At 40.0% G+C, this 13479-nt stretch overlaps 1 long non-coding RNA gene across 7 annotated transcripts; it reads left to right on the top strand.

Annotated features, from left to right (window-relative positions):
• The first annotated feature begins 253 nt into the window (after positions 1-253).
• Positions 254-5034, top strand: LOC145059110 (uncharacterized). Of its 7 annotated transcripts, XR_013686634.1 has the most exons (11): positions 254-804; positions 931-1024; positions 1233-1378; positions 1483-1582; positions 1907-2455; positions 2942-3064; positions 3182-3300; positions 3389-3449; positions 3801-3902; positions 4533-4738; positions 4853-5034. It is a non-coding gene; the product is annotated as an uncharacterized LOC145059110 (long non-coding RNA). The 7 variants fall into 7 exon arrangements; XR_013686637.1 differs by lacking the exon at positions 2942-3064 and having other exon boundaries at positions 931-1004; XR_013686635.1 differs by lacking the exon at positions 2942-3064 and having other exon boundaries at positions 1233-1358.
• Positions 5035-13479: the final 8445 nt, after the last annotated feature.

The following is a 13479-nucleotide window of genomic DNA, read 5'->3' as shown; positions in this document are numbered from 1 at the left end:
CATAAACAATGACACGCAGTGATTTACGATACGCAAAAGCGGGCGCTCTAAAAATAATGTATTCTCTTCTAAAATTTGAAGGATAGAGGACACACATTTATGCGTGCCCTGCAATTAATGTCAGGACAAAAAAAATAAAAAACACGGAGGGCATCGGTCGTAAAAAGTGCGTCGTCTAAGTATGTCGTTTTATAATTTTAGTGAAAGGCGCGTTTAAAGGGAAACGAAATCCCTAAAAATTATAAACCCCGCCTGATGCATCTACTCCTTCTCCATCTACTCCTTCGTATGCTGTACCCGAGAAACCCTAATAGTGTGGCTGCCAATCTTTATCCTTTTCTCCATTTTGTCGCCTTCAAGCTCTGAATTAGGATTTACTTTGGAGATAATTTCAATTTCTCTTAAACCAAACATCCCAGCTCTTCAACCCTAAATCCACCGCTGCTACTCCGCCTCCTTTCTCCGGGCTCCGCCGCTCTTCGAAGATCGACTCGGCTTCACTCTCCACAATAAAAAAGTTCAATTCTCACATATGTCTCTCCTCTTATTCTACACGACCTTACACCTTCAAAGTGACCAATCACCATGGACAGTACTGAGAAGGTATACACATGCTTTTTCATCTTATTCTGGATCTCGCCTATGATTGAGTGTTCCCAGTCTCGCTCCACCTCCGGTCTACCCAACTCCATCGATCTACTTCCGGTTCCCCTTTTTTAAACCTAGAAGGTGATTTAGGGTTCTATATACCATTTCAAAGTCATCTTATGAAATCAACATTCCCTCAATTTCGATATGATGCAGGTAATACGTGACCAACTACAAGTCTCTCTTTCTTTCTCTCTCCATCACTCTCTCTCTCTCTCTCTCTCTTCTATATATACATATACATACTGCGTATTTTTTTGATAACATCGATCTAATACACAGACTAAACACTAGTAATAGAGGTGAAAGATATTCTAGTTATGGAGCTTCAGATCTTAGAAGGTTTACAGTGGAAGGTACGACCAGTGACATCCAGGTTCGTGTAATGGTAATCTGTAAAATGATTGTTTGATTTTGTACTGTTAATTACGAAAATCTTTAGTCTGGACACAATTTAATAAGAATATTTAACTGACAAGTAATATGCCAAATTAGAACTGTCAATCAATATTGTACATGTATAGATTGTGAGGTTTTTCTGCTTCCCTTATTCTTACTTTTGTGTTTTTTATTATGTTGATCAGAATGAAGTTTCTCAGGCAATTGAGTTGAGGGAAATTGTAACCTCTTTAGGTCCTGCATACTTCAAACGTAGGCAAGCATTGAGCATTAGGCCAGACATTGCCATGGCACTTCTAGAAGAGGCTATGGTGCTAATGCCCTGACTAATGTTGGAACTCTTATCATGCTTTCTTTTCCTTCTCTTTCTTCATTATGGTAATACTTTTAGACATGAAGATTAATTCCATGACTCTTTTTGCTTTCTGTTTTTAGGTGATTATTGGAATCAGAAGAATGATGCACATCGATACATTTTACGCTGTCTAACCACACTTCAATGTGTTTCCCAGTGATATACATATCTATCTCAGAGGTGCTATTCTGTCATTTTATCTTTCCTTGTTATTGTAATTATTTGAACTTATTGATGCTTGCTTTGATATATTTTTGATAAAGACTAGAATGCCCTCCTCACCCTCATTATTAAACTTGTTCCATCACGTGTAGTGTAACAAATGCAACCTTAGAGTACCAGAATTCCATCTAACTAAGAAAACCCTTAAGATTCTTTCTTTAATGATCCCAAATATTAGATATTTCACAACTTTTGATAACTTCATCTGATCATCATCCTTTCTGCTTTTATTTCTTATTGTTGAATGGATTTCAATTTCAATCTTTTCTCTTGCTATTGCAGACAGCTCACTTAGCTTACCCGGATCACCTTTAGGACCATATGCTTATCATGAATATCAAATCTTACTTGTCCAAGATTACGAGGAACTCAAGAAGAAAAACAATCAAAACTCTATACACAAACCTAAGGAGAATCCCATCTTTGAAGATGAAGGGTGGTTGCAGTTTACCCCCATGAAGCTGATACCCCTAAATCCCAACCTTTTTCCAGTTCTAAAGATACTTATGATGGAGGACCTAAATTAATGGCTTATGTTCATCACTTCCCTTTGATTTTATCCCCCTTTTTCACCAAAGTTCTTTGTGATACCATCTGAAGGGTCAATTTCTGAGGCATATTTATCAGGTGATCAAGAGAATTCAATTATTTCAGAGCTCACAACTTCTCCTATAGTAGCAGCCTCACTTGGGCAGGTGTATAAGGGTAGATTAAAGGAAAATGGGGGATTTGGTTGCTGTGAAGGTACAAAGGCCTTATGTACTTGAAACAGTAACTGTTGATTTATTCATCATAAGAAACTTAGGATTGGCTCTTCGACGTTTTCCTCAGGTAATATTTGTCAAAATTCAGCTCCACATAACATGTTCTGTTTTTCTTCATTATCTGAGGCTAGAAAACAAGTGCTTAATGTTATTTGACTATTTGTTTCTTTCAATTTACATATATCTTTGGATGTTGTTGGGTTAGTTGATGAATGGGCTGCACGTTTTATTGGTTTTTTTCTACTTTTTTTCATTTATATAAATTACAAAATTGGTCCTTCTGCTTTCTGATTTTTACCCACTTTACTCGAGTAGAAACTAGCAAGAGGTGGAAATCTAGGTCGATAATAACACTTCAAAAAAGAAATTGTCATTAAAATCATACATATATTTTGCTTAACCCATTAAGTCGTTCTGTTCAGAATAAGTAGAAACAATCATACATATTTTTCCACATTAAGTAAAAAAACAACCTATAAAATCATTTCCATGTCAGCTTATTATGTTATAAATTTTGTGAGGGTTGCTTTTCTAAAATTGCATTGTTGTACAGATTTCGACCCCCCTGTTTATGGGAAAAAGATTGCAGTTAGTTTAATAGTAGCGATTGTTGGTGGAGGAGTGTTTTTTGTATTTTTAATCATACTTATCTTGTGGAGAAAAGGCTTCTTTACGGGTAAAAATGCGAAAGATAGAGCTAAATACCTTTTCTAATATCGTCTGAACGTTTAAATTTGCAAAAAAACTAGTCACAAACCTAATACAACAGATTTTTATTTTATTTATATAACAGAGCTCAAAGGTCTGGATCTGCAAACTGGAATATTCACTCTAAGACAGATAAAAGCTGCAACTAAAAACTTTGATCTGTCAAACAAGCTTGGCGAAGGTGGTTTTGGTGCTGTTTACAAGGTGGTGTCAACTTTCAACTGTCAATTCGTTCAAAGCACAAATTTTATTATTTTTATGTTACTAATAAAATATGTAATATATATAATAGGGTTCATTATCGGATGGGTCAATCATTGTAGTGAAACAACTATCATCAAAGTCCAAACAAGGTGGGACAATAACTGCCTATCCTCAGTTTAAAAAGGTTCCAGGCGATGCTGTGATAGGATTCTTATTTATTTTATAAATCATTAAACTAGAATACGATTTTAATGACAAGATTCTTATTATTGTTGATTTATTAAACACCCGAATTATGTCACCTATTTTGATGTATTGTATTTTGATATTCAATGAAATTGGCTTGTAAGGACCCCCTTTTTTCCTTCTATGGAAGCAAACACCGAATCTTATTACAGACAATAACACTTCAAAAAAGAAAGTAAACAGAATAATTAAATATATGATACAAACCTTGAACTTGTCAGTGCTCACAAATTCTACATGTTTGCCACCTGCAGATGTGGTACTTGTTAACTTAGGCATGCCAACCAGTTCAAGAACATCTGCAATTTTTGCTCCACCCCATATTGCTGACACAATCACAACAAAACACAACTTAGGTATTTGGTTTCTTCTTTTTGATTTGATAATGTCATTTAAGATGCAAAATCCCTACTTCTGGAATCTCAAATCAACCCTAATTATGAAAACAATCCTGATACATACATGGGATTAATATGTGTCATAATTCATGAATCCTTAGAAAATTGCATTTGACCATTTTTTTGACGTGTATTTGATAGTGTCATTTTCTTTGAATCTTGATAAAAAAATACCTTTTTGGAGAATCCTTCTTAAATTATAGCATCAAATCCTACACTTGATCCCTTTGTTTGCTGCGTAATTTGATAATGTAGTTCATTAGCTATGACTAATCCTACAAACACATAGATAAATTTGATTCATGTCCCTTTGTTTACTTGTGTGCCTTTTGCCTTTATAATTGATGATGTAAGATGTAAAATCCCTACTTCTTGAATCTTGAATCTTGAATCAACCCCATATGTGAAAACAACCATTATGTTTTGAAAATATTAACTTTTTCACCTTAGAATGTAAGATCAACCCCATTCCTTGAATCTTGAATATTGAATCAACCCCATTTAAGATGTAAAATCTCTTTATTTCTAATGTGAAATTTAATTTTAAAATTAAAGTTACTGTTTACTAAATACTATTACTAAATACAGTTACTGTTGACAAAAACCAAGTGATTGTTTCTTGTATGGAGAAGAGATGGTCTGATGGAGGAGATTGTATGTCTCAGGGTACCCTTCAAAACTTAATACAAACTCATGACAGCAGAAATTGCAGCTTCTGACAAGAGCAAACTCAGTTTGTGCTTCATGTTTATCTTTAGGGGGAACGACAATGCAAGGGCGTTCTCATAAAAAAGGTACCCTTCAAAACTTGCTACACCACACTCTACACCTAAAATCGGTCCAAAGGCAACTAATGTTGAAACATCAAATCAAGCAAATGTTGATCATCTAATGTTGTTCTCTAACAGGTGGTTGGAATTGGACCTAAAGTTGGTTGCTGATATAGGAATAGGGGCGCTCCAAATGCAGGAAAAAACATGTTTTTAAGTGTTATTAGTGTTAGACATGTAGTGTTGTTTGACATCTAATGCTTAGGTAACTTGTTTGACATGTGATATTTTTTTGAAATGAATTATCGTTCTTATGATAATTTCAATCTGTTGTTAAAAAAATATTATTTATAGATTTACTAATTTTCATATTAAATTTGCATTTATATTTAGTAAATCTATAAATAATTTTTTTTAACATTTAAAATTACGATACGCAAAAATGTGTCATCTTCATTTATGACATGACCTTTCTTGACAGGGGCTTCCATGATACGCACTGCGTGTCATTAACACGCGCGTCGTAAGGTTACGACACGCGAATGCGTGTCGTCTTCCTTTATGACGGGGCCTTCCTTGATACGCATTGCGTGTCATAAACGCGCGTTGTAATTGTGCGTCGTAAATGCGCATCGTAAATGCGCGTCGTCTCTCTTTATGACAGGGCCTTCCTTGACGCGCATTTGCGCGTCGTCTGAGCCTTTTACGATGTGCAATGAGCGTCGTAAAAGGCTGTTTTTCTAGTAGTGACGACCCACGATGTGGAGCTAGGAGCAGTGGTCTTTGCCCTGAAGATTTGGAGACACTACCTGTATGGTACCAAGTGCACTATCTTCACCGACCACAAAAGTCTCCGGTACATCTTGAATCAAAAAGAGCTAAATATGAGGCAACGAATATGGGTCGAACTGCTAAATGACTACGAGTGCGAAATCAAGTACCACCCAGGCAAGGCTAACGTGGTAGTCGATGCCTTGAGTCGAAAAGAATACTCAAATCATCGTGTGAAAACTCTCTCGATAACCATCCAATCCCACCTGACCTCGCAAATCAGAATGGCCCAGTCAGATGCCATGAAGGTGGAAAACAAAACAAGTGAAGCGCTGCGTGGAATGGAGAAGAACTTTGAAGTGAAGGAAGACGGAACATATTACTTCATGAACCGCATATGGGTCCCTAAACTTGGGGGATTCTGAGAGGTATTCATGAACGAAGCCCACAAGACGCGATACTCCATCCATCAGGGTTCAGACAAAATGTACTTGGATGTTAAGCAACATTATTGGTGGCCAAATATGAAGGAAGAGATTGCCACTTACGTGAGCAAGTGCCTCACTTGTGCTAAAGTAATTAGTAAATGTGGAATATCAAAAGCCCTCCGGATTACTACAGCAGCCAGTAATTCTAGAGTGGAAATGGAAAAGGATTACCATGGATTTTGTGACCAAACTACCTAAGTTGACGGATGGTTTGGGCACGATCTAGGTAATAGTTGATATACTAACGAAATCCGCCCATTTCTTACCAATAAAAGCAACATACAAGATAGAGTGCCTGACAAGAATCTACGTCAAGGAAATTGTGAGACTCCACGGAGTACCGCTATCTATCATCTCAGATAGAGATAGTAGATTTACTTCACGCTTTTGGCAATCGCTTCAGAAAGCTATGGGAACACAACTCAACATGAGCACTGCCTACCACCCACAAACGGATGGTCAAAGCGAGCGAACCATTCAAACACTAGAATATATGCTCCGAGCATGTGTAATAGACTTTAGAAGATCATGGGATACCCACTTGCCTTTGATCGAGTTCTCGTACAACAATAGTTATCACTCGAGTATCAAAGTTGCTCCTTTCGAAGCATTATACGGGGGTAAATGTAGATCACCGTTGTGCTGGGCTGAGGTAGGAGACACCCAGTTAGCGAGAGGGCAAACACCAAACAACACCTTAACGGGACCATAAATTATATGCGAGACGACCGAGAAGATAATTCAGATCAGAGCACGACTGCAATCGTCCTGAGACAGACAAAAGAGCTACGCTGATAAACGACGAAAGCCCTTGGAATTCGAAGTCGGAGATAGGGTGTTACTAAAAATCTCTCCTTGGAAAGGAGTGATTCATTTTGGGAAGTGGGGCAAGATGAACCATCGATACATTGCAACTTTAGAGATTCTTGCCCGAATCGGTCCAGTGGCCTATAGACTGTAACTACTCGCCGAGCTCAGTAGTGTACACCCTGTGTTCCACGTCACCAACTTGAAGAAGTGCTTATCCGAAGAGACTCTTGGAATTCCTTTAGAGGAGAGAGAAATCAATGAGAACCTTCTGTTCATTAAGGAGCCAGTTGAAATCATGGACCAAGAGGTGAAGCATACCAAGCACAACTGCATTCCAATTGTGAAAGTTCGATGGAACGCAAGACGCGGACCAGAATTCACATGGGAACGCGAAGATCAAATGAAGCAGAAATACCCACATCTATTCTCGCATTCTCACATCTAGCTTTCAAAAGAATTTCAGTACAAAATTCCCTCTAACGGGGGGATGATGTCACAACTAGAAATTTTGGTGCCTTGTAACTACAACACCTATAACAACTATGAATCAATAACATGAAAGCATGCATAATGCTTATTCTATAACAACAAAACTTCATCAAATACTTCATACTAGCACTACAAATGGTCAATAAAGAATTGGAAACCTTTGAAATCCCGGTTTAAGTCCATTTTAGACTAGGATTTCCTTATTGGGCCTAATGGACTAATAAACTTCCAAATTATCCATCTTGAATCTAGAACTCTCTAATGGGCCCTAATTGGACTCATGTACATGAAACTTAATACTTTTGGGCCTTAGGAGCCCAAAATACACTAGGTTAACTTTAATGGGCCTTAATGGGTCACAACCAATTTAATTTAGTCCTAATAGGTCATAAAAATCATACTTTGATTTATTTGGACCAAAAATCACCTAACTTAACTATAATATGGGCTTAAGGGCAAAAAGCCCAAGTCTTCTCTCTTCCCCTCTCCATTCTCGGCCCAAACCACAAAAGAAAGGAAGGGTTGACTTTTCCTATGCCACCTCATTTTTACATATTGGATCTCCATGCAAAGGTCTCATATTTCCATGCCACTATCCCATCACCTTCTCTCTTCCTCTCTCTCTTGTGCTCTCAGCCGAAACAAGACACACACATACACTCATAATATTCATCTCCACTCTCTCCAAATCCTCTCAAGAACACTTACACTCCTTCGACAAATTTTCGAGATTAAGGAAGCTTTCAAGAAGATTTTTCCACAAAATGGATGTTATGCATGCATGTGTGTGATTTTATGTGTTTTTGTGATAAAAACATAACCAAAATGGATGTTAACTCGAGATCTATGACATGAGAAAAGAAACAAACATAATCTAAGTTATTTTACACCAATCAAGCCAAGAAAAATAGCTTATAAGGTTATGAGAAACATATTCTAGTATAAAACCCATTTTAGGGCTTAAATTGTCAAAAATACAAAAACTTGGGTTAAAAACTGTCAAGTCACGGTTTCTTGAGGGTCAAAAGGGTCAAAACAGTTTCTATAATCATTTTTCTGAATATTAGAAATTTCAAAGGACTTGAAATGCAAAATTTTAGCTTAATGGGCTAAATTTGGGCTTTTCGGCCCAATAAGCCCTTAATTACGAAATTTTGAAAGTTTAAAGGGGCTGAAATGTAACATTCTGCAAAACAAGGGATAAGAAGTGTAATAAAACTATTTCAAAGGTCAAAAATGCTTTTCAATTTCAAAAAGGACCAAAAATGTAAACTTTTTAGATTTTGGGGTCAAAACTGTAAAAGTTACGAAATATGGGGTCTAACCGAGAAATACCATTCTGGAAGGGCTAAAGCTGTTAACAAAACTAAGTTTGGGTTAAAACTGTCTTTTCAACAAGTTTATGATACAAAAGTGTCAAGAAAATGTTTTAAGGACTAAAAATGAAATTCTATTATATAAAGGACTAAAAGTGTTATTTTTATAAAAGAAAGGTAGTGAAAAGGTCAAAATCATACCTTTAAACAAATTAATTCATTAAGACAAAATACAAGATACCCAACTACCGTCAAAACGGAAAACAAATACACATTCAACACCAAATATCGTTATAAACGAATTGATTCGGTCTCGAATCAATGCAAAACAACAATCGTTAAATCAAAACTCTTCAATAGATACGTGATGACTACAATGAGTAAATCTACAAACTTTGGGCTTATGAGTTTCAAATCATGCTTGTTGGGCCTTGCAAGCCCACCAACATGATCTTTGGGCCCAAAGGGATAACGCTTATATGTTATTGGGCCTTCAATGACCCAATGTTTTATAAAAGGACTTTCAATAGCTTTTATGTGCTAGTGGGCCAAATTGTCCCATTAGAAAAGCTAGTAAGGTCACAGTAATCACACACGAGTCGGACCATCGTGTCTTTCGCATCCACGACAGCCTAAGGTACTTACGATAGTAGTGCGACATAATGCTCCCCTTCTCTTCGTTCGTTAAGGCTTACGAGAAATCAAAGTAGACAAAATTAAGACAGTATACAATGTGGATTAATCAATATTCATTCGTTAAGACAATACCAAAATCAGTAATCACGAATACATTTCAACAATCGGAAAACGTCGGGTTTTCCGGGGAATTCAATACTACTCGTTCGAAATTTAAGAACTATAATACAAAATACCCTTTATATATATGCTTTTGAAATCACTCATGCATCAACTTATGGATCTTCACACTTTGATAAACAAAAGTCTTTTAAGAAAATATCGGATTTTCTGGGTTTTACAAACTACACAAATCATTTTATCACAACATTGCTTATGAACTCACCAACATTTCATATGTTGACGTTTTTCCAAAATAACTTGTATTCTCAGGTAACACGTAAGCGGAAGAGTAATAAGAAGTAATGTTAGATTTTATGTTGTTAAATGTACTCAAACAATTTATGCTATGAATGTGTAATGTTAAAACAATGTACTTGAGGTGAACAATTCCAGTTGTAATATATTGATGCATGGTGACGTTTATGTTACGATTCATGTATATTCATTGTGATGATATTCAATTAAAGTCACGTGAGCCCTCAGACGTTTCCGCCGTCTGGTTCGGGGGTGTGACACGGGTCAACTTGATGAGAGGCACGACGATCTTGGAGAAATCTCTGATAAATCTCTGATAATAGCCGGCCAACCCTAGGAAGCTTCTAATCTCGGTGGGTGATCTCGGCACCTCCCATCTCATAACTGCCTCAATCTTGGCCGGATCGACCAATATCCCTTCCTAGTTAACAAAGTGCCCCAAGAACGAGACCTCTCGTAACCAAAAATCACACTTGTCGAATTTGGCAAAGAGCCTCTCCGACCTCAATACCCCGAGAATCTCCCTCATATGTTCCTCGTTTTGCTCTCTAGATCTCGAGTACACCAAGATATCATCAATGAACACGATCACCGACCGATCCAGCATCGGCCTGAACACCCTGTTCATGAGATCCATGAACGCTGCCGGTGCATTGGTGAGCCCGAAAGGCATCACCACGAACTCGTAATGCCCATAACGAGTCATGAACGTCGTCTTCTGGATATTTTCATCCCGAGCCCTCATCTGGTGATATCCCGACCTCAAATCTATCTTGGAGAACCCAGACGCTCCTTGCAACTGATCAAACAGATCGTCGATCCTCGGTAACGGATAACGGTTCGTGACCGTCAAGTTGTTCAACTCCCGGTAATCAATGCTCATCCGGTATGAACCATCCTTTTCTTGACAAAAAGGATCGGCGCTCCCCAAGGTGAGCTACTCGGTCTAATAAACCCCTTCCCCAGCAGCTCCTGAAGCTACGAGGATAACTCCTGCATCTCTGATGGTGCAAGGCGGTAGGGCGCCTTGGCGATAGGTGATGCCCCCGGAACCAACTCAATACGGAACTCTACTTGCCTCTCGGGAGGCACACCTGGCAATTCCTCGGGAAAAACATTCGGGAATTTGCACAATATCGGGACCTGATCAACCGAACTCGGCCTCCCAGCGGCCACTCGCGTGTCCATCACATAGGCCACAAACCCACTACATCCCTGCTGTAGACTCTGTCTCGCCCTCGCAGCCGAACAAAATGCTGACTCAGGATGGGTACCCTCGCCGTACACCGTAAGCACTCCCCCACTAGGGTCTCGTATCGTCACCAGCTGACTCTCGCAGTCTATAACAGCCCCAAACCGGCTCAACCAATCCATGCCCACTATGACACATACGTCCCCCATCGATATCGGGACTAGATCAATCGGGAACTCCACACCGAAGATCTCAAGTCTACATCCTGAAATCACATCTGTGGCATACATCGCTCGCTCGTTAGCTATAGAGACTCGCAGAGGCCAACTCATCGCCTCTCGTCGGATACTAATGTGCTGACTAAATGCTAAAGAAACAAATAACCGACTCGCAACCGAGTCAAATAACACCAAAGCAGGTACAAAATTCATAAGAAAAGTACCTACGCATATCATAATATAAGCACAACACTTCATATTTAAGATAAATAAACGAAAGAACACATATCAACCATGACATCGGGCGCTGCACGGACCTCTTCCGCTGTCAACTGGAAGGCTCTCCCGCGAGCCTTCGGTACCTCGACCTTTGCCGGCCGAACTTCAGTAACCTTAGCAGCAGGTGCAGATCCCTGTGTTGATCCCTGACGCAACTGCAGGCACTCGGCCTTCCGGTGACCCGTCTGGTTGCAATGAAAGCATACCATAAATCCCTTGGGGCAATCCTTGGCGATATGCCCCTCCTTGCCACATTTGTAGCAAGCACTAGATCGACAAAACCCATCGTGTCCCTTGCCGCACTTTCCGCAAGTGCGGCCCTTCTAGCCCCCAAATCTTGAATCGGCGGGCTTGGCCTGCTTGGCTGCCGGCTGAGACTGTGTCGGCCGCCGATCCATCCTCTGAGACTCGGCCTCCTCCCTGGTCTGCGTCTCCAACTCAATCTCCCTCTTCCGGGCATTTTCCTGAAGCTCAGCAAATGTCCGGTAAGTCGAGTTCGATACGAACTCCCGGATATCCCTCCTCAAAACGCCCAAATACCGGGTCATGCGTGCCTGCTCGGTGGACACCTGCTCAGGGCAAAACATCGCCCTCTCATGAAACTTCCTGGTAGCAACTGTAACAGAATCAGTACCCAGCTTGAGGGTCAAGAAATCTTGAATCAACCGTTCCCTCTCCACCGGGGGAACATACTCGTCTCTGAACATGACGGTGAACCTCTCCCAGGTCACCTCAGAAATCTCTGCTAGAGTGAAGCTCGTTGTCACAAACTTCCACCAATCCTTCGCTCCCAATCGGAGCTGGTTCAGAGCGAACCGTACCCTCAAGTGCTCTGGACAAGAACACGTTTAGAAACATCCCTCGATATCAGAGATCCACCTCATCGCAGCAATCGGGTCCTGCGTCCCATCGAACTCTGGTGGCTTCGTGTTGCTGAACTCCCGAAACAACAACGAGTCACCTCCCTGAGGTCTAGCAGCAGTAGCTGCAGCAGCCGCAGCCTCAGTCACTGCTGCATATCGCTCGTCAAAGGTCTCAATCAATGTGGTCTTGATGTCCCCGAACATCTCTGGAATCTCGGCCCGGATGGAAGCAGCCACCTCCTCATGAATCAATCGACGGATCTCCTCGTCGCTGACACCACTGCTCCTAAGTGTGTCGTGTCCCAACCACGATGTCTCTGAAATATAACATACAAATATCAGAGACCCGCTCGAGTATACTTGCACTCGATAACACATTCCTACTTGTTCCCCAGTACCCAAAGGATTCTTACTTGGACTGCGCACTGATACGGTGCCTTCGGTAGTACGGGCCCTTATACTACCACTCACACCGCATCAGTATTCATCCCAAGTCCTCCTCCTTGGATCCCAGATCACAAGTGCTTCTACATCTCATTAGCATAGGCTACCCTTCGGTAGATCTCTCATGAGCTCCTCGCTGCTACCTATTCACTCTCAAGCATCACATAGCTGCAAAATCCCTCCTAGGCTAAGGCATCACAAAATCAGGCCACTCTAGTCCTAGTATGAATACCTAGCCAACTCTAGCATGCATATCTTATCATAATCATATCACATCACATAATGTAAGGGTATTTTAGGAAATCACCGTTCGGGCGCTGGCTGATCGTACACACTGCTCCATTCTGTCTTCTTCAAAACCTTTTACTCTTTTAGAAAAATTGTTTATTTTATGAAAAACTTTCTCAATTCCTCAGTTTGAGTTCAGATTCATCCGAAGATGCGCCCGAATCCCTCAAACCAAGGCTCTGATACCAACTTGTAATGATGTAAATTTTTAAAACAATTTTTCACATTCAAAACACACTTTCATTCATAATAGTTATAAAAATATCATTTGTGTCACATATCAATCCATAACATTGCATCCCAAGATCAAAACATATCCAAATCCATCGGTGTGTGTACGAGTCAAGCCGGCGCCTTCCCGCGATCGTCGCTAGTACCTGAAACACATAACACAACACTGTAAGCATAAACACTTAGTGAGTTCCCAAAAATACCACATACCACACATACACCTTTCTAGGCCATACTCTGTGGGATCTTCCAATCCAAGTGTCTCAGGGGACTTCCGTCCCGCACTCTGGTAGACCTTTCGATCCTACCCGTATCGACCTTCC

This window comes from Lactuca serriola, chromosome 6, assembly GCF_051521515.1.
Source record: "Lactuca serriola cultivar US96UC23 chromosome 6, Lser_US96UC23_V15, whole genome shotgun sequence".
NCBI classification, from domain to species: domain Eukaryota; kingdom Viridiplantae; phylum Streptophyta; class Magnoliopsida; order Asterales; family Asteraceae; genus Lactuca; species Lactuca serriola.
Note: the sequence above shows the minus strand (reverse complement) of the source record. Positions and strands in the feature narration are given on the sequence as shown.